Source organism: Cebus imitator, unplaced genomic scaffold (assembly GCF_001604975.1).
Source record: "Cebus imitator isolate Cc_AM_T3 unplaced genomic scaffold, Cebus_imitator-1.0 Scaffold58, whole genome shotgun sequence".
Classification (NCBI taxonomy): Eukaryota; Metazoa; Chordata; class Mammalia; order Primates; family Cebidae; genus Cebus; species Cebus imitator.
Window position 1 is genome coordinate 7,014,740 of NW_016107373.1, and position 20,997 is coordinate 7,035,736.

Sequence of the window (20,997 nt, forward strand, 5' to 3'; positions counted from 1 at the left end):
CTAGGATTGCAACCCCTGCTTTTTTTTTGGCTCTCCATTTGCTTGTTAAATATTCCTCCATCCCTTTATTTTAAGCCCATGTGTGTCCTTGCATGTGAGATTTTTTCCTGAATACAGCGCATTCATGGGGTTTGACTCTTTATCCAATTTGCCAGTCTGTGTCTTTTGATTGGGGCATTTAACCCATTTACATTTAAGGTTAATATTGTTATGTGAATTTGATCCTGCCATTTTGATGCTAGCTGGCTGTTTTGCCCATTAGTTGATGCAGTTTCTTCATTGTGTCGATGCTTTTTACCATTTGGTATGTTTTTGGAGTGGCTGGTACTGGTTTTCCTTTCTATGTTTAGTGCTTCTTTCAGGAGCTCTTGTAAGGCAGGCCTGGTGGTGAGGAAATCTCTCAGCAATTGCTTGTTTGTAAAGGATTTTATTTCTCCTTCATTTATGAAGCTTAGTTTGGCTGCATATGAAATTCTAGGTTGAAAGTTCTTTTCTTTAATGATTTTGAATATTGCCCCCCACTGTCTTCTGGCTTATAGGGCTTCTGCCAAAAGATCCACTGTAAGTCTGATGGGCTTCGCTTTGTGGGAGACTCGCCCTTTCTCTCTGGCTGCCCTTAGCATTTTTTCCTTCATTTCAACCTAGGTGAATCTGATGATTATGTTCCTTGGGGTTGCCTATCTTGAGAAGTATATTTGTGGTGGTCTTTGTATTTCCTGTATTTGAATGTTGGCCTGCTTTGCGAGGTTGGGGAAGTTCTCCTGGATAATATCCTGAAGAGTATTTTCCAGCTTGGGTTCATTTTCCACATCCTCTTCAGGTACACTGATCAAGCGTAGATTAGGTCTTTTTACATAATTCCATATTTCTTGGAGGCTTTGTTCATTTGTTTTCACTCTTTTTTCTCTTTTCTTGCCTTCTCTTTTTATTTCATTGAATCGATCTTCAATCTCTGATATCCTTTCTTCTGCTCGATTGATTTGCCTATTGAAACTTGTGCATGCTTCACGAAGTTCTCATGCTGTTTTCCAGCTCCATCAAGTCATTTATGTTTTTCTCTAGCTGGTTATTCTAGTTAGCATTTTGTCTAATCTTTTTTCAAGGTTCTTAGTTTCTTTGCATAGGGTTAGAACATTTCCTTTTAGCTCAGAGTTTGTTATTACCCATCTTCTGAAGCCTGCTTCTGTCAGCTCGTCAAAATCATTCTCTGACCTGTTTTGTTTCCTTGCTGGTGAGGGATTGTGATCTCTCTGGAGAGGAGAGGGGTTTCGGACTTTGATGTTTTCATCCTTTTTGCACTGGTTTCTTACCATGTTTGTGGATTTATCTACCTGTAGTCTTTGTAGTTGTTGACTTTCAGATGGGGTCTCTGAGTGGGCATCCTTTTTGTTAATGTTGAAATTATTTCTTTCTGTTTTTTTTTAGTTTTCCTTCTAATAGTCCGGCCCTTCTGCTGTAGGACTGCTGGAGGTCCACTCCAGACCCTGCTTGCCTGGGGATCACCTGCGGCAGCTGCAGAACAGTAAGGGTTTCTGTGGTTTCTTCTTCTGTTATCTTCATCCCAGAAGGGTATCCGCCAGATGTCAGCCTGAACTCTCCTTTATGAGGTGTCTCTTTGGATATACAGGGGTCAGGGAGCTGCTTGAGGTGATAGTCTGTCCCTTATAGGAGCTCTAGTGCTGTTCTGGGAGCTCCGTTTTTCCATTCGGAGCTTCTAGGTAGGTATAGTTAAGCCTGCTGCAGAGGAAATCATAACTCCCTTTTTTCCTAGATGCTCTGTCCTGGGAAGGTGGGGCTTTATTTATAAGTTCCTGATGTGTTGCTGCCTTTTTTCAGAGATGCCTTTCCCAGCAAGGAGGTAGTCTAGTCACAGTCTGCCAGCAGAGGCATTGCTGAGCTGCCATGGGCTCTGCCCAGCTGCTGTGTGAACTTCCTTGCAGTTTCATATACAGAGGTATAGTTAGAACTGCCTCAGTAATGGCAGTCTACCTCGGTAATGGCAGACTGCCCAGGTAATGGTGGACTGCTTCAGCAAAGGCAGATTGCCTCAGTAATGGTGGACTGCCTTGATAATGGCAGACTGCCTTGGTAGTAGTGAATGGCCTCAGTAGTGGTGGACTGCTTCGGTAATGGCAGTCTGCCTCAGTACTGGCGGACTGCCTCAGTAATGGCAGACTGCCTCGGTAATGGCGGATTGCTTTGGTGATAGCAGACTGCCTTGGTAATGGCACACTGCCTTGGTAGTGGCAGACTGCCTCGGTAATGGTGGATGGCCTCAGTAGTGGTGGACTGCCTCGGTAATGGATGACACCCTTCCCCCCACCGAGCTGGACCATCCTGGGTCCAGCTGCACTTACTGCAAAACTATCAATCCAGACCGTTTCATATTGCTGGTCTTTGTGGGGGTGGGACCCGCTTAGCCAGATCACCTGGCTTCCTATTCCAGCCCTTTTTTTTCAGTTGAATGGGCAGCTCTGTATCCCAGGTGCTCCCGGTGCCAGTTGAAACGGCTGCCCAGATTTGTGTGAGATTTTGTGTGGAGTCCTGTGGCACTGGCTGTCCATGTTGAAAACTCGTGGTGCTTTTCAGCCCAGGGATCTCCTAGTATGTGGGCAGTAAAAACACGTTTGAAAATGTGGTGCTCACTCACCCTCTGCATTGTTCTCACTGGGAACTGCACTCCAGAGCTGTTCCTATTCAGCCATCTTGGGTCTCCTCAATACCATAACAGAGCTTCTAAAGCTCAAATAAATATAGCTGGGACAAATATGCTTTACCTGCATGATTAGTAAACAATAGAAGACAAATATGGTCAAATGGTTCTACACTAATTAAACTATTTTGGATCTCAGATAATATTTCCAGAGTGCTATTCCAAATGACATTTTTTTCTAATTCTACTTTACCAACACAATATTAGTATAGTCTTTACATAATCCTCAGGCAACCCATCATGTGTCAGGATAGAGTGAAAATAAATGAAGAAAGATAGTCTACAAACTTTCTGAAGCCTCCCACATATAAATAACTTGATGAAGTATCGGGGGAAGGAGCAACAGAGTCAGAGTTCCCAGGATAAAGCATTTGCCTTTTCTATTTTGCAGCCATACGTGTGTTACAATATTGAACTGTCACATATTGAGACTGTCAGTGTGACATCTTTATCAGTTTCAAAGGGACTCTGGTCCAAAACATATCTGGCAATTACTGGGGTACCACCTTCATCCTATCATCCATCTCCGTGGTAGCTTAAGAGAATGTGTTTGCTATGCCGGACACATCTCCAGTGTGATTTAACTTTTGTGGGCATCAGCCAACACTCAGCATACATAAAAAGCCCAATCAGCTTCATCCTCATTTTTAACTGTGATAAGAGTCCAGAAAAGAGCATCAGATAGGCAGAAGAGATTCCAGCTCATTTCTAAGGGTGAAAGCCAAAAGCGGCTTTCTCTCCACCGTGGAAGTGCACATCAGACATTCAGAAGATGGATTAGGAAGGTCAGAAAACTCTCCCACTATTCTCTAAAGGAAGCAGTACGGATTTTTCTGTCCTTTTAAAGGGGTTATATTTAATTTTGTATATCATTATTTCACCCTGAAAAATTACTCCCAGCAATAAAGTTTCTTTTAAATTTATCTGTTTAAGATGTGTAGAAACTGTGACCCCAGAGAAAATGAGTATATTCATGAGTGGGCTATGAGCATATAAAGTACATTTTATATCATAACTCTCTATGTTTGTTACAAAGTGAAATTTGTGGCAAGCTGTTGGGCACATTAAGATTACTAATGCCTTGGTCATTATAGCCAGAATTCACTTTAAAATCTAAAATACAAGCAACCAAAGTACTGAACTTGGTTATGTTTTGGTGAGACTCATTGTTAAAGGACCTGCTGACAACTGAATGATACTGAGATGTTATTATGCAGTATCTCTGAAGTCAGAATCCCAGCTTAAACACTTTTGAGTTGTATAAGCTGAGATACTTTATTTAACCTTTCTGAGAGTCAGTATTATGAATTACCAAATAGTGGTAACGAGAAAATATGTTGTATATAGCATTTTTCCAATTGTGTAAAGTAACTCAAAACTTGCTGCATCGTAAACTCATTGGCTAGTGACCAAGGTGGTAGTAGTGGTAACATATCAAAAAAAAAAAAAAAAAAAAAAAAAAAAAAAAAAAAAAAGAACAAAGAAAAAGAAAGAAACAAGTTATAAAATCAAGGAACTGTATTAAAGTTCTGGATTTTTACACTATATCTGGTCTTAATGTATTGTCATATTTTTTTCCCACTGTGATTCTTGTGCTTGCCCTTTTTTGCATAATGTTCTAGAGATTTTTCTTAAAGATGGTTTAGGTTTTTTTCATGTATAGGAACTTTATGATAAGAATGCATAGGAAAACTCACAAAGTCTACAGCTGAGGTTAAAAAATACAATAAAGCTGTGCTTCAAAATAATTATTTATGATATTAGAGATTATTTATTTGAGATCATTAGAGATTATTTATGATATTAGAAATTTTAGTACTGAGAAAACATTTTAGAGAAAACCTAATTTGGTATCTGATATATTATCATCAAATATATTAACTACATTTAAAATATGCTCTATATCTATAGCTATCTGCATGTCCATGTGGATTTCAATTGTAAATTCTATGTCTTTGCGGAAAGATACATAGTTTTGTATAAAGCAGACTTAAAGGCAAAGGGTGCCATAATATTAACCTCTATCATTTACAATGCCGTGAGCAGTGGATGACATGAAATGACAAAGAAGAAATCAGTAAGGTCAATACCATTCCATTTTGCATGTGGATGAGAAATCTACATTCTGTCAAGTTCCCATACTCAGTGTTCTTAATCAAAACTATGGTGACACAGGTGAGAGACTTAAGTAACTGTGAGTGATGTAGAGTGAATCCATTCCTGTCAGCAGAAAGTGCATTTCCTGAAGCACATGTCCCAGCATGATTAGCATTCTGTTTATTTATGAAATTTACTCCAACATATATAAACGTGCTTTAGTTTGGGAAACAAAGGCTTAAAATTTGGTAAAGGTGAGATATACCTAGATTTGAGAAAGCCACATTGTAGAAAAAAATCCAATTTGAACAATTATGTTAAAATTTTCCAAGGGCATGAGACTCTTGCTCTGTAAATATATCGTTATGATAATTACAAAATAACACAGTAAGCTTTTTAAAATAATGTTAGCAAGAAAGGGGAATAGCTACTGAAAGCAATTCATTTTTAATAGGGTGTGTGGTTGACTGCCAATAACCATATTTGAACAAATTGAAAATTAGTATGAACAGCTTTAAATAAGAACTGATTTTATACTATCTTATAAAAGCCAAGTTTTATATTTTATCTACTAAACACAAAATAACAAACATGTTTTAATTGCAACTTGCTGGGTAATATATTGTGAATTAGTCAAATGTTTAAGATGAGAGTTCAATTTTTGTTTGTTTGTTTGTTTGTTTGTTTATATTTTTACCCTAATAGGAAAATATTTGTTTAGTTAACAAGTCAAATCAAAATAGAATCTTATATAACCAACTGAGAAAATACATGGCTCTGTCCTTCATATTAAGTATAATTATATAAGAAAATTAATCCGTATCCTAATTGAAGACTTAAATGCTCTAATTCTATCAGACTAGATGAAAACATCTCAAATTCTTCCAAGGATTGTTCAGCTTTTTATAAGAGCTAGATTTATTTTCCTTGTTAAAAATCTGGAAAGTGGCAATGAAAGCACACCGATATTGCAAAGACTTCTGAAATTGTCAAGTCCATTTCCTACTGTTTTTCTTTGATCTGAAATGTTAGATCTGAAATGTATTGCCTAAAAGTGACCTCAACACTTGACAATTTACAAAGCACATCCACAAACACTGAATAACAATATCTCTGTGGCAGTATTGCATATTAGAAAAAATTCCTGTGAGGAAGCTATTTTTCCCTGGGTCTCATACTCTAAAAGATGATGAATTAGGTTTTAATCTCTGATCTTTGGACTCTACATCCTATGATCTTTTTAATACCACATAGTACCTTTTATATGATTATAACAAAACTAGTCCTTCATAGAAAATAACTATTTTCATTTTAAAACCTTACATTTTCTAAAGAGCTTTATCCTTTCAAGTAATATTATGTCACTTAGCAGACTTGTTGCTCAAATCAAGTTAGATAAACTTGAAACCTCAATGAAAGGAAATTACAATTCAGTAGGGGGCCAGATTCCTCCTAAAAACCAACATAGGAGGACACAATTACATTATTACATGGCTCTTTCACCAGTGCTGCTTATTTGACATGAAATAGAGCTGAAGCCTATCTATAGAAGGAGTAATACTTGATGGGGGTTAAAATCTGGAAAGAAGTTAAAATTTTGAGAAATGTTTCTTCACGCTTGAGTTTCTCAGCAGCTATGTGCTCATATAGAAGAGTAGAGGAAGATAAAAAACTATATTTTTTATCTGTTACCCTCAGGGATGTAATCACAGGCTGTCTCTAATCAATCATATGCATTAAAGGTGTAAACTCTTCTCTATGTGTCATCTGGAAGAAGACCTTAGTATCAGAGTGCAGGTACCTGTCCAGGCAAATGTAGCTCACAAAGTAATTTTTCCCTGAGCATCTTAGTCAGAATTTTATTCCCTAAGTAGAAAGTCCCCTAAAAATTGTATTTTACTAGAATGAGACATACTGAAGGCTCACTTTGTTCCAAAGTCAGACACTCATTTGTGCAATGCTTGATAAATGCATACTAAAGACATTCAACTGTAGATTCCCATACTTTTCAACTCTGAAAATCATAATTGGTGTTTTAATATTCACTATTTCCTCTGCCTCATTTAATTAATGATGACTGACTTTTATTCTCTTTCTCTCTCTCTCTCTCTCTCTCTCTCTCTCTTCTAATGGGAAACACAGCTTGCTTTTGAAAGGACATATTTGTGAATAATCAGGCTGTTATCCTAATAATTTCTCTTAGGATAAAATGGAGCTCTCGCTGAAAATGTCTACATTTGCTTATCAATTTTCAGACCCACCCTAGTACATGACCCACCCTCCCAACTAAAAACACAAAACAACAGTAGAGTTGACAGCTTTTAAAAACAGAAATCCTGAATTATGGGGGGGGGGGAGAATAAATGATTAAGAATAAGAGCTCTAAGTGGTGGCAAAGATAGGAGGCTTAAATGAAAGCAGAGGAAGAAGGAAAAATCATTGTTACATAAAGAGGAGAAGATATCTGGATTACCATTTGTAAATTGAGGGAAAGTGTCACCATGCTGATGTGGCACTTAGATGAAGAACTCCTGTGCTGGGTCAGGGTACAAGGAATATTCATCTTAGGAGACGTAGATCTTAGGATCCAAAATTGCAGTCATTTGAACACAATCACTTCTGTAAATAACTAAATTAGAAGCTAAGAGAGAAAATTGATGCATGTAGTTCTGGATAATGGATATTAGGACTATTTGTGGAGCTCAACAAGAGCTGAACACAGGTTTTAGGACCCAGATGTTAAAGATGTACAAGTCTTGCAGCTTCCTTCTTATATAATACTTGGTGCCTAGTTCAGAGAGCGAAAAACAACATAAAGAGATTGCACATTGCTGGGCAAAAGAGGGGACATTTGTTCATCCATTCATTTGTAAATATTTATTGAAGGTTTGTGCTATGTCAAGCACCTGTATAGGTACCAGGAACATACGAGTCAAGAAAAGTTCTCCTGGAACTTACTTTTGAATAGGTAGAGACAGCAATATATATGACAAATCAATGAAACACACACCATTTTGCTACCAATACAGCGTTTTTAAGAAAAAGCAGGAAAGAGAGCAGTAAGGGTCTTGGGGTTTAATTTTAGCTAGTATGACTAGGAAAATTGTCCCTGAGAAGATGGCATTTGAGTAAAGAAAGAGAAATGTAAGGGAACAAATAATCAGGGTATCTGGGAAATGAGTATTACGGCAGAGGAAAGAACAGTTTTGAGGAACAGAAGGGGACTACTGTGTTTGAAGCACAATGAATGAAGAGGGTTGCATCAGAATATGAGTTCAGAGAAAGTATGGGGGTACCAAAGGGCAGAGAGAAGAGGAGACTATGTTGGGTCTTATACTCCACTGAAAAGGACTTGTCGCTTTTGTTCTGAGTGAAAAATAAAGTCATTGGGAAATTTTGAGCAGAGGACAGACACAATCCAACCTATCATTTAATAGTATCATGTTGGCTGCTCTTTTGAGATTAGACTTGGTGAGAGGAAGAGGAAGGTCTCCTAAGAAAGATTATCCAGGAGAATGATGAATAATCTACATAAAAAAGAAGAGGAGTTTGGAAAAGCTTTGTTGTAGTGGAAGTGATGACAACAATCATATTCTTCTTAATTTTTGAAGGTAAATGGAGAAGAAAAAAATTTTTGCTCAGTGACTTGAACTTTCTGGAATATAAGGGACAAGGTAATTTGGAAAATATAAATTTTATGACAGTAAGTTTGATGGTATACAGTGACTCAAAATGTTATAGAATACTTTGAAAGAATACACTTGATATGGTTTGTGTCCCCACCCAAATCTCATCTTGAATTGCAGCTCCCATAATCCCCATATGTCCTGGGAGGAACTCTGTGGGAGGTAATTGAATCAGTGTGGGCAGGTTTTCCCCATACTCTTTCTGTGATACTGAATAAGGCTTAAGATCTTAAAAAGATCTTAAAAAGTTTTTAAAAGGGCAGTTCCCCTGAATACACTCTCTTGCCTGCCTCCTTGTAAGATGTGTCTATGCTTCTCTTTTGCCTTCTGCCGTGATAGTAAGTCCTCCCCAGGCATGTGGAATTGTGAATCCACTAAACATCTTTACTTTATAAATTACTGAGTCTTGGGTATTTCTTATAGTAGCATTAGAATGGACTAGTACAATACTATAGTAAACTTTCACTATAGTTACTTTAATTAGAATTAAATACAGTGTAACATAGTGATTAAGAGCATGGACTGTATAGATCAATATATGTTGGTTAAAATATTAGCAATGGCAGTTATTAGCCATGTGGCCTTGAGTACCTTACTTAAAATGTTTATTTATCTTATCTCCAAAAGAAGGAAATATTATTAATACTACAGTATTATTCTCAATATTATATGATCTTAGTTACTTATTATAATCTTTAGATTCTGGCAAATGCTGATTAAACATTATCTATTCATATTATACTTACATAATTATTATTATTTATTCCTCTCAGCTTACTATGACCTCAGAAACTTGTTGGGTTTGCTAGTAATAAATGACCTTAAAGGGTTTATTTTAAAATAGGAAAACGCTAGACTTGAAGTTAAGATCTAAATTCAAATGTGGTAGTCATTTATCCAGACTCATGATTTACTGATATTAAGGCTCAATTAGGTCTTAGGTCTTCAATTCAGTGTTTTTTCTGTTATGATATAATTATAAAGGAATATGGGTTGTACTTACCCTACAAGAGTCCAAAGCCTTATATAACTTGTTGTAAGACTATCAGCCAAGTGTATGTGCCACTAGTTGTGGATCTTTTGGTCTGACAAAAGCAATCAGCCTGACTTTTTGGCAGAGCCTGGCTTCTGTGAATCAGGCTGGCTCATCTTCAGAGAGCCACGCTGGAGACTCAGAAATTGTCAAATGAAAAGCCATTTAGGACACATTAAGATTGACTTTGTATCTCTCAGTGAATGCTGAAGTTACCACACTAATTTATTGGGACAGGATTCTGAGAATAGTGTTCATTGCCACATCTGGAAATTTTCCTTCTACCACAGGCTGCTACAGAAAATAACTTTATTCCTCATATGGTTTTTAATTCAGGTGGAATTACTAATGGGGGACAAAATGAACTAAAGACTAGTTTAGGTATATTCATGGAAGCAAATTCTTACCCAAGTTTTATAACTTTCTCCATCACTAAATTAATCTAAGGCCAAAAAACATACCTTATAGTGATTGCAGGATATTAAAACGTTCATGACTATAGAATGTGTTTCCAACTTTTTGTTCAAGGGTGGAACACACTGACCAAACAGAATAGCACCCAACTCTTTCCCAGTTACTCTTTATTCTTGAATAAATGAGCTTACATTTGAATATGCAGATGACTTTTGATATACTGAAATGCAGAAAACAAAATGTCTTGTCTACCAAAAGTTCTCTATACATACACATGCACATACAGGCAGATTTTTAAAAACAAATTAAATGATTTTCTGATTCCACGAAATTGTTTACTATTTTGAAGCATTGTTTTAATTTGTGAGTTTCGGTAATGTAGAGGGTTTATAATAAATTACTTTTAACTCACTCTGTTGAGATAAGGACCAAATACCAAAGCTATTGTTGGAAAACAGTATCTCTTAAGGAAACACATTCTTACGTGTTCCCTGTGCAGTATTTCCAGGGAAGAAGTGAGCTATTATCAAGAGATAACACTTGTATGTTATTCATGCTCAGCATGTCATCCAGCAGCCAGGTCATTGTTGGAACAACTTGGCACCTTAGTAGATTTTCTGCGTATGTAGCATTCAATTAGCAGAAGAAATTAGTTTTGCTAGTCAGAAATTAAATCTTTTATGCTTAGAATTATTGTGAATAAAGCTGGTGAACTCTAAAGCAATGTCACTTTATAGAACCTACTAGTTACTTTAGGCCTTCCAAACTTATGCTGTAATCTAAATTACCGTCAAGAAAATGAGTATAAACCAAAAAATTATTTTCATAGCTGGATAAGTAAGCAAATACAGTTAGGTCAAAGAGATTCCCCTGTTGCTAGAATGGCATTGATACAATCATTTGAACTTAAAATAGCAGCACATAATTATATACCTCAATATTTCCTAAACTGTTTTCTTCTTAACTCTTTTTTAATGAAATTTCAGATTTTTTTTTTAAAAAAAGGTTTTTGAGGTTAAATAAATATTGCAGCATAAATATGAATGAATCAAGATAATCATTCAGCTGAAATTGACCTAGTAATCATCTTTTCCAACTCATTTTACAAATGAAGAAACAGATTTGATTCTTGTTAGCTGGCTAACTAACACGACCCTGGCAAAACTTGGTAGATTCTAAAATACAACATAAAGCTCCTATAGTCACAATATGATGCCACAAAACAAATGTGTAAGTAAATGTCTACAAAATGCCTTCTAGTGAACTTAAAATCATCCCATTATTTTTTAATTTGAATAAAAATAATAATAAATCATGGATGTATAGATAAATTTTAGTATGAGTTTTAACAGGTAGATCTTCCCAAAGAAAGTTTATATTATTGTTACCTGATTATTAAGAAAATTGCTAAAAATAGTCCCTGTTAAGATTTTACAAGCTATATACGATGCTAAGCACATTCCAAGTGTTCTGTGATATACAGAGTATGTTTATCCCATTTTACAAATAGGAAAACATTCCAACATTTCTCATTTAGAAAACGGTGGAGTTGAGGCTCAAACGCAATGCTCTTTTCCACTCTGTACTGCTTTCTTCTTTAGCAGAAAGTTTAAACAACATAATAATAGGCAAATTCATCAAGATTGTCTTCTACAATATGGTTTTAGAAAGTGGAATGTGCATTACAGTGAGCAGAATAAAACATCTCCTCTGTCTAAGCTCAGAAACCTCCCAGCAACATGAAGCAAGAATGCGGCCTGACTCTCACACTCATGTTTCTCAGTCAGTCTTCTTTCATAGCCAAGGGACAAATCTAATTGTGCTAGACACGTAGGGTATTGTGAGGCGGAAGGCAAAAGCCTAGATTCATGGGAACTGGTTTTATGTCTGATTTTGTGATTCCCTGTAGAATCCTTGGTATAAAAATCCATTCCTATGCTTTAAGCTCACATCCACTGTCATTAGAGATTATTAATTCTGTTTTAGTTGCTTATATACAGCCATTGTCAGGTAAAGCTTTTCCTAATTAAGAGAAGTGGGCCAGGCGCAGTGTCTCACACCTGTAATCTCAACACTTTGGGAGGCTGAGGTAGGCGGCTCACAAGGTCAAGAGATTGAGACCGTCCTGGCCAACATGGTGAAATCCCATCTCTACTAAAAATGCAAAAATTAGCTGGTTGTAGTGGCATGCGCCTGTAGTCCCAGCTACTCAGGAGGCTGAGGCGGAAGAATCGCTTGAACTTGGGAGATGAATGTTGCAGTGAGCTGAGATCGCACCACTGCACTCCAGCCTGGCGACAGAGTGAGACTCCGTCTCAAAAAAAAAAAAAAAAAAAAAAGGGAGGTGATTTTACACTCTTAATTTGGATTTGAAAAATATAAAAATACAATCTAAAGTATGCATATAAAAAACATGCTTGAAATTACAAGAAATTTGTTTAATGTGTGACTAAGATGTTTACATTTATATTATGGCAAAGTAGAAAGACCACTGGTTTGGGAATCCTGAGAGATTGGTTTTAGTTACTTTGTCATTAAAAGTTAGAATGGACTTGGATAAAGGTTCCATTCCTTCTGCAGCTTGAAATTTAGTATATAACATGTAAATAGATACAGTCATCATTACCTTACCTGTGAAAAAGGAATTGCTGAAAGCATTTCATGATACAGACATAGTTAGGCAAAAAAGCAGCTTGCCCTTAAGATTCTAAACTAGAATCTAGACTTTTATAACAGTTTAGGGATTTAACTGATGACTGGTGGGCAATGGGAAGAAAGGTTTTAGGTGAACACTGAATGAACAACAGTTGTCAATTCATGAAGTATAAGGCTGTGTGGTATGTCTAGGCGATTGGAAATAGTTGGTATTGCTGGTAGAAGGCAAGCAATGAATGGTAAAGTTAATCTTAGAGATGTTGACAAGGACCAGAAAGTAGACTTTACATCCTAAAAATGTTCCCATTGTTTTCAGGACAAAAAGAACCATTAAAGGGATTTAAATAGAGAGAATAAATGATCAGATTTGTGTATTAAGAAGCTCACCCTTGGTGTACTGATTTCCAGTGTGGATGAAGAAAACAAGGAAGACAGCAGACTGTCTAAGAGGATGTTGTGTTAATTTGTAATAGAGATGAAAAGGATAGCTGAAAGAAGAGATAAAATAAAAAAGAAAGATGAGGATTATAGACTCAGTGTACTTGATTAAATTTGGTGGTGTATGTACTCTCCAGCCCTCACCTCCTCATCAGGAAAAAACAAACCTGTAGGCCTGTAGAGTACATGAAGTGAAACATTCCTCCCAGACACTGGATTCTCTGAAAGACAGCTGTGAATTGAGGACAAATATTATTGCTCCATATACTCATACATGTATTGTGCAAAGTCTCAGATATGATTCTACTTTCCCTACCAATGAAAAAAAGTTACTCAGTGTTAGGATTCTTACATGCAAAAATTAGTGACTGCAAAGATGTTTGCTAAATGACCAATGCATATGTAGAAAATGGCAATATCATTTTCTTTTAAATACCCATTTTTAACCACACACATAAGACGTAGAAGCTTGAATGGGGCTGCTGTGATACTGAATTTCTTTTAGTTTAGAATATGCGACAAAAACTATTCACACTTCATCATTTTATTTGCAGCTCTAACATTATTTCATGTTCCACAATAAAGGTCAGTTTTGAATGGAAGGTTTACTTTTATTACATACTCTTTCTCAATGATCCCAATATATACCAACTGAATCAAAGAAATTCAGGGAGCTATTCCAGGTCTTCGAGTGCTTTCTGATCTACCACCTTCCGGTTGCAGAAGAGAAATTTATGGCTCAGAGAGGTTTAGTGACTGGCCTGAGGCTGTTGAGCTGAAAGAAAACATAAGAGAACCCAAGACTTCTTGTTCTGTTTCTTGTTGTTGTTCAATATACCAGATTCTAATTTTTTTTCTTTATTTTAGTCCCTTATACCTACTCAATTTCATATTTTTACTTAAACATATAATAGGAAGGAAAGCACAAAAAGGTCACATAGAGAAACTCCTCTCATTATCGTCTAACGCAGAAGCAGATTGCAGGGGTGAGAAGACTGTATTTAGCTCAGCTATGAAGACCTCGTTGCTAAACAGAATCAGCTCAGCTCTCATCTCTGCTCATTCTTTTTCTTTCAGATATTTTTTCCTTTTAAACTTCAGTTTTTCACATCTGAAGATGCTACATATGTAATGGACTTTGCATTTATTGGCTAGCACACTCAACAGTACAGTTTTGCATAAAACATAAACCACGTACAGTGAATAATAACCACCAACAAAGTGCACTGTCTGGAGAATTGAATAACATAGCTTGACAGTCCCTGTGCATTCTCCAGTACTTCACCCCGAAACACCAAGAAACATGTGGAAGAAGCCAGGTTAAATAAAGGATTACTGAATTATCACAAAATGTTGAATTTTTCTGTCCTGAGAAATGTACATTTCTATTTAGCAGCTTGGAGGGAGAAAAAAACAAAAACATACCAAGAGGTACTAACCTGGGCAACGGGTCATAAACACTAAGGAGGCAGCAGTAGGAAAAGGCAAAAATTGATCTATCGGGTTTTGGGAAAAATCTATTAAATCGGAAAAAAATAGCCAGAGGTTGTGTGAAACACTGCTAGCGATGTTTTTTTCTCCTTTTATTATACTTAGATAGCTACGTTTATTTCCAATTATTATTGTATGGGCGAGGTAAATAGCATACATTGTATCTTAAGATCGCAAATGAGGAAGGTTTACAAAATACTTGCTATATAAAGGAAGTTTAGGTCTCAAGAATCCTGTATCCCTAAAGTCCTCATTGTTTCCTAGCTGTCCTAAGACCTGAAATTTGTTCAAATTTACTCTATTTTCCTAGTCAAGGAACTTATCATCAAATCAGCATTGCTTCTAGCTATCGTATAAATTATTGCCTAGGTTGAACACTAGAACATTTCCTAGTGTTCCAGGGATGGAAAAGCTACTGAGGGTAGTTTCCTAGAGCAGTCAGTTGACAAAGAAAAGAGGATCCATTCAGTCTTCTTTAAATTTTTTTTAGTTTCTGTGGGTACATAGTAGGCGTATATATTTATAGGGTACATGAATGTTTTGAGATAGGCATGCAATGTGAAATAAGTATGAACAGTCTTCATCAATAACATCATGAAGAATGGGACATCCATCCCCTCAAACATTTATCCTCTAATTTACAAATAATCCAGCTGAATTAAATTATTTTAAAAGATAAATTATTATTGACTGTAATCACCCTATTGTACTATCAAATGGTAAGTCTTATTCATTCTTTATATTTTTGTTGTAACCATTAACCATCTCCACCTCTCACCCAACCCCCCACTACCATTCTCAGCTTCTGGTAACCATCCTACTTTCTATGTTCATGAGTTCAGTTGTTTTGAATTTTAGATCCTACAAATAAGTGAGAACATCTGATGTGTGTCTTTCTGTGCCTTGTTTATTTCACTAAGTCTTAATGGGAAAGAGTGCAGTGATTTAATAAAGATATTGACCAGGGACCCTGGAGGGGGGAACAATGACATTCAATCTCTATTTAATGACCCTAATTATGGCCCAGTTGACTCATTTATAGATGTACAAATAATATCCAAAAATATTCCCTGCTTTTCTAAATGTATGTAGCTATTCAGTGGCAGATCCTGACTTAAAAGACAGGAAATGTAGTCTTCCCCATGGAAGTGGGGTGGACTTACACCCCAAAATTGATTCAGATGTCAAGACTGAGGAAGTCACACCTGCACTAATAGAAAATAATAAAATTTTTACTCACCTAGTGAGGCTTTCTAGAGATAGAATTGCAGGCTCATGAGCAGTTCTAAAAATGGCCTGAGAGAACAAAGAGGGCTCTTTCTGGCTTCAGACTTTATTGTGTTAGGTCATGGGGCTAGGGTAGGTTTTCCCACGCACCACCAAAGTATTGCATGACTGCATAGTATATTGTGGTTTTAGGATGCTGTAAAAATTACCACAAACCAGGTGGCTTAAAACAACAGAAACACTTTATCTCATAAGTGCGGAGTCTAGAAGTCTGCAATCATAGTGTCAGTGGCATTGGTTCCTTATAGAGGCTCTGAGAGACCATATGTCCCATTCTTCTCTCCTGGTTTCTTTTGGTGGTTGCCAGCAATCTTGGTCATTTCTTGGCTAGTACCTTCATCACTCCAATCTCTGGCTCCATCATCATATGGCTGTCTTTCCTGAGTGCTCCTGTGTGTCCTCTCCTCTACTTATAAAGACACCAGTCATACTGTATTAAAAGCCCACCCTAATCTTATATGACCTCATTTTAATTTAGCTAATTACATCCTCAATGTCCATATGTAGAAATAAGGTCACATTCTGAGGTTCTAAATAGATGTGAATTTTGAGTAGGATACTGTCCAACCCAATTCACGTGGTTAGAACTTCCTGATGGTGCTGAGGAAGGGAATTCACAGGTTTTATTTCTGACTTTTTCAGATGTAGAGTATAAAGGAACAAGGGAGAGGTAGAAATTTGGAAGCTTTTAGCGGTCAAATGTTAAATATAGGGTCAGACTCTTCATTTCAAAAAGTATCTTGCTTCCTCAGTAAATTACACTCTTCACTTAGTCAACTAAGTAGGTCAATACTAACATTTAACTTTCAAATTTGGACACTTATGACTGTGAAAAAGAGATGCTAAAATGGTTAAAGATGTTGACTTCTCTACAAAACCTGTATTCCATTTTGTTTTAGGCATATATGATTATGTATTAAGTCTGCCCAATAATAAAGAATACCAAATTAAGAAATACCAAAATATTATCAGAAAAATAGATTGCATAATTTAAGGAATTATTTCTCCATAGTGCTGAGAAATTTGATGAGGAGTGAGGTGAGCATGGGAATGGCAGAAACCAAGCCGGACCCATGGGAAGAGACTTGGGATGGTAATAAAGAATGCAATTATAAGAACTGCAATTTGAAGTAACAAACTAGGCTCAGAAATATAGCCCAAACCCGTTTAATTCAACCTAGGCAATAATTTACACTATAGCTAGAAGCAATGTTGATTTGATAGTAAGTTCCTTGACTAAGAAAATAAAGTAAATTTGAACAAATTTCAGGTCTTAGGACAGCTAGGAAACAATGAGGACTTTAGGGTTATGGGATTCTTGAGACCTAAACTTCCTTTATATAACAAGTGTTTTGTAAACCTTCCTTATTTGTGATCTTAAGATACAATGCATGCTATTTACCTCACACATATGATATTAATTGGAAATAAATGTAGCTAAGTGTAATAAAAGGAGAAATAAAAGGAAAGCAATTTCTAAAAATGCATATTGATATGTAAATGGATAAACTCTTCTGCAGAAGAAAACATAATAGAGCACTCAGATGTCTTCACCTAGATGTAGAGTTGCTGTGGATAAGACAATTGCAAATGAAGTCCATGGTAATAGGGACTTAAATGAGTGAAGTGACCATCTGTCATGTCATTTTCTGAAATGAAGACCAGCTATTGGTAAAGATCTGAACAAAATATGATTTTCTCTTTATTTATATCATAGTTTCATTCCTGGAAAAGTTCACACATATTTAAAACTTGCACAAATATTTTAGTTTATATGTAAAACAGAATTCAATTTCAGGTTTAAATTACTGTAAGCAGATTTTCTTCATTAGTTTGAGTGTCAGGTTGAACACCTATGTACCCAACATTAATTGTGACGACCAAAACATTTCCTGACAAATATCCAAAATGCCCTAGAATCCATTAAAATAGATAATTTCAAATTTTCAGATTAAGAGGGAATGTAGTTCTTCCTGCATAGCAGGTGTTTACTTCCAATTATTAATGTAATTTTTGAAAACTGCCAATTAAAGCCAATTTTAACAGATTCTGTCAATCATATAAATTAAAATCCCCTCACCTTTCTAACTTAGTACATTTATGCCATGCTGTGAGAACACTTCACTCAGCAGAGAAAGGAAGACTAATGTCTGTTAGGGTTTGTTATTTTAATCAAATAAAGAGTAGGGTCATCCAATAAATATTGGCATAGATAGGACTGTGATGACCCAAATAATAGCTTCAAATAGAGAAATGGAGACACATTTCTGACCAAATATTTATGAAGATAGTGATCTGAAGCAACACATACAAGCTTCATTTTGTAAAGATATTGGAAACAGAGTGTGTGTATATATATATATATACACACACACATATATATATATATACAATTCATCAGTTTACTATGAATTAATTATTAATATTGTCTATGCAATAAATCAATTCATCGGTTTACTATGTGTGTGTGTGTGTCTATGTATATATATATAAATACACACACACACACACACACACACACACAGTAAACCAATGAATTGATTTATTGCATAGACAATATTAACGCAACTATAGTGTCTAGAACCAGAAGATTTTCTGCACTCATCAGACATTATCAACTACAACAGTTAATTTTGTTATGCTTTGCTTTATTTTTCTTTGCATATTTTGCAATTTTTACAAATCCAAGGTTTGTGCCCTGCATATGGCAAGTCTATTGGCACTACTTTTCCAACAGCACGTGCTCACTCTGTGTTTCTAGGTTACATTTTTGTTACTCTTTTTCATTATTATTAAATCTGTTATGGTGATCTCTCATCAGTGATCTTAGATGTTGCTATTGTAATTGTTTTGGGGACCCCATAAGCTGCACTCATATAAGATGCTAAACTTAATTGACAATTGTTGTGTGTGTTCTGTCTGCTCCACTGACCATCCATTCTCCCATCTTTCTTCTCCTTCATGGGCCTCCTTATCCTCTGAATTACAACAATATTAAAATTAAGACAGTTAATAACCCTCCAATGACCTCTAAATGTTCAGATGAAAGGAAGACTCACATGTCTCTCACTTTAAATCAGAAACCGGAAATGATTAAGTTTAGTGAAGAAGGCAAGTCAAAGCTGAATTAGGCCAAAAGCCAGGCCTCTTGTGCCAAACAGCCAAGCTGTGAATGGAAAAAAATATTATTGAAGAAAATTACAAGTACTACTTCAATGAACACACAAATAATAAGAAAGCAAAACAACTTTATTGCTGATATGGAGAAAGTTCTATTGGTCTGGACAGAAGATCAAACCAGCCACAACATTCCCTTAAGCCAAAGCTTAATCCAGAGCAATACCCTGCCCTCTTTAATTATATGATGAGAAAGGTGAGGAAGCTTCAAAAGAAAAGTTTGAAGCTAGCAGAAGTGAGTTCATGAGGTTTAAGGAAAGAAACCATGTTCGTAACAAAGGAGTGCAAGATGAAACAGCAAGTGTTGATATAGAAGCTGTGGCAAGTTATCTAGATGATGTAGGTAAGACAACTGAAGAAAGTGGCTGCACCAAACAGCAAATTTTCAGTGTTGACAAACAGCTTTCTACTGAAAGAAGATGCCATATGGGACTTTAATAGCCAGAGAGAAGTTCATACCTGAGTTCAAATCTTCAAAGCTTCAAGGAACAAGCTGACTGTCTTGTTAAGGGCTAACACAACTGATGACTTAAAGTTGAAGCCAATGTTCAATTACCAGTCTAAAACTCCTATAGCCCTAAGGAATTGTGCTAAATCTACTCTGCCTGTGATCCATATGTGAGACAATAAAGTCAGGATGACAACACTTCTGCTTACAGCATGGTTTACCAAACATTTTAACATTTTAAGCCTACTGTTGAGACCTACTGATCAGAAAAAAAAAAAAAAAAAAAAAAAAACATTTATTTAAAAAAATCGCCATTCATTAGCAATGCATCTGGTCACCCAAGACTCTTACAGAGATGTACAAAGAGATTATTTCTTTTGCCTGCTGAAACAACACCCATTCTTCACCCCATGAATTAAAAAGTAATTTTGAGACATACCTTTCATAAGGCTGTAGCTGCCATAGTGATTTCTCTGATGGATCTTGGCAAAGTAAATTGGAAATCTTCTAGAAAGGAGTCACCATGCTGGATGGCATTTAAAACATTTGTTTAATGTTTGTAAGAGGAGATCAAATGTTAACACTAACAGGAATTTGGAAGTTGTTGTTTCCAGCTCTCATGGATGACTTTGAGGGCTTCAAGACTTCAGTAGAGTAAGTAACTATAGCTGTGATGGAAACAAAAAGAGAATCAGAGTTGGAAGTGGGGCCCAAAAAGGTGGCTGAGTTGCTGAAATCTCAAGAAAAAATTTTAATGAATGAGGAGTTACATTTCATGGATCAGCAAAGAAAGTGGTTTCTTGAGATAGAATCTGTTCGTGGTCAAAATGCTGTGAACATTGTTGAGATGACAACAAAATATTTAAAATGTTATAGAAACTTAGTTGACAAAGCATTGGCAAGGCTCGAGAGAAGTGACTCCAAAAGTCACAGAACTTCTGTGGGTAGAGTATTATCAAACAACGTGCCCTGCAACAGAGAAGTATTTCATGAAAGAAAGAGTCAATTGATGTGCAAAACTTAATTTTCCTGTTTTTTTAGAAATAACTACAGCCTCTTCAACCTTCAGACACCATCCTGACTAGTCAGCAGCCATCAACATTGAGGCAAGACCTTCCACCAGCAAAAAGATTACAATTGCTAGAGATTCAGATGGTTGTTAGCATTTTTAAGCAATAAAGTATTTTTTCACCAAGCTGTATACATTATTTTTTAATGCATAATGTCATTGCACACTTAAAAGACTACTATATAGCCTAAATATAACTTTTATGTGCACTAGGAAATCAAAACGAAATTGTGTGACTCTCTTTATTAGTATATTTCCTTTATTGCACGAGTTTGGTACCAAACCTGTAATGTCTCTGAGATATGCATGTATTAAGTTTATTTCACCTTCCATATTTTAAGAAGATGGACTGGAAAACATTTTTTAAAACATCAGCAAGGTGATAAATAGCCAAAATATGTATATGTGCATATGGATATTTTTGTGTATGCAGAACACTGATCTTTAAAAAATACTCGTTTCAACTTCTTGTATTTACAGTATATTTTA